At 51.4% G+C, this 1,812-nt stretch overlaps 1 protein-coding gene across 1 annotated transcript in view; it reads right to left on the reverse strand.

Annotated features, from left to right (window-relative positions):
* The window catches only part of LOC102753805 (serine/threonine-protein kinase D2), a 27,912-nt gene that overhangs the window by 1,377 nt on the left and 24,723 nt on the right, over positions 1-1,812 (reverse strand). The gene's annotated exons all lie outside the window — the stretch shown is intronic.

Consider the following 1,812-nt stretch of genomic DNA (forward strand, 5'->3'; position numbering starts at 1 on the left):
CAGACTGTGAATGGAGACGCAGCGGATGTGAGAGAAAGCAGGGGGATGCTAATGCAGTAAAGTGGGTGGTGTCGGAGGTATAGGTAGGGGTCCGGTTGGTGTTGGATCGGGCACTCATGGGAACCTGGGTTTGACTATCAGTTTATGGTTGGACTAACCATATCCCAATGGTAACGTTGCGGTCCTTGGTGGAGAAGATGGGAGTGTTGCAGGGGCTGGAGGAAGGTATGAGAAGGCCATGAATGACGGGTGGGAGCCTAGAGCCTCCGGTGTCAGAGCACGCTAAGGAAGTTTCAGGAGCAGCATAAAAAGATCTCTTTCCACTTTAAGAGGTTCGGCTTCCGAGATGCACCTGCGTCTGTTGAGTTGGAGGCCCAGAGAGAATCGGGAACGCAGGTCAGCATGGCGTGCTGTGTGGGCCTGAGGGAGAGGTCGATGGGTTGTTTGCTTGTGAGGTAAGGAAGGGAAGTGGACCAAGATGGACAGGAGCAGTCAGGGACTGTGAGAGACAAGCTCTCCCATAAATGTAAAATGTTAACATTTCAGGTTTATAGACTATCGTCTCTGAAAAGATTTACTGAAGTAATTTGAGTAAAAAACTGGCTGGGAGCCCTGGCTGGATAGCTCAGTTGTTTAGATTGTCATCCGGCTACACCAGTGGTTCGCAAACCGTGGCTCGCGAGCCACATGAGGCTCTTTGGCCCCTCGAGTGTGGCTCTTCCACAAAATACCGGCTCAGAAGACTGGTCCTCCCTGACCCCCAGGCTCCCTATAGGCTGCCCTACCCTCCTGGACTCCCCCCACCCAGTCCTGCCCACTCTGGGCCATCACTGCCTGGGCACAGGATTATCTCCCCACTGGATGGTGAATCCCCAAGGGCAGGGCCTAGGGTGTCTCAGTCGCCACCAAACCCATGTCCCCAGGACCAATCACCCTGCAATGTGACAAATGGAGGAACCAGAGAATGAGCACATGCAGTGTGAAGTCATCACATCAATTTAAAATAGAAAATACTGTGTGCCAGGTTTATACTATGGGCCAGACCTCTGCTAACTGCGTTGTCCTTAATAGTTGTGATTAGTCATGACAACACCAATACCATATACACCATCCATTGTTAGCTAATATGTTTTCTTCAGTCCTAATATAAAATGCATCAAACAAGCCACGAGATTACTTGCTTTTCTCTAAATACTTCACTCCTCTATCCATTCTCCCCCTCCATATTCCTTCCATCTCTCCTCCATTTCTAACTCGTTTTTAAAATATATTTTTATTGATTTCAGAGAGGAAGGAAGAAGGAGAGAGAATTACTGATCGGCTGCCTCCTGCACGCTCCACTCAGGTGATCGACCCAGGAAGTGAAGGGCCATAGGTGTATGCTCAACCACTGAGCCACACCACCGGCCGGGGATGTCTAACTCTTCGTCTATTGCTCTCCCCTCTCCTCCTTATGCCACCTCCACACCTTCCCCCAGAGGAAGGAAGAAGGAGAGAGAATTACTGATCGGCTGCCTCCCCCACGCTCCACACAGGTGATCGACCCGGGAACCTAACTATGACCTTCTGGTTCATAGGTCTGCGCTCAACCACTGAGCACTAACTCTTCGTCTATTGCTCTCCCTTCTCCTCCTTATGCCACCTCCACACCTTCCCCCTCCTTGTCTCCCCTCCAGGCAATCCTCCCTCTATATTACCCACCATTAACCCTCCTTCCAAACTTCCCCCACCCTGTCCCCTCCCACCTCTCCCACCCCCTCCTTTTCAGGCAGCCCTCCTTCCAGGTGAGCACCTCTCAGCCAGCAGGATTTC

The sequence above is a fragment of the Myotis davidii genome, unplaced genomic scaffold, assembly GCF_000327345.1.
Source record: "Myotis davidii unplaced genomic scaffold, ASM32734v1 scaffold566, whole genome shotgun sequence".
NCBI lineage: Eukaryota > Metazoa > Chordata > Mammalia > Chiroptera > Vespertilionidae > Myotis > Myotis davidii.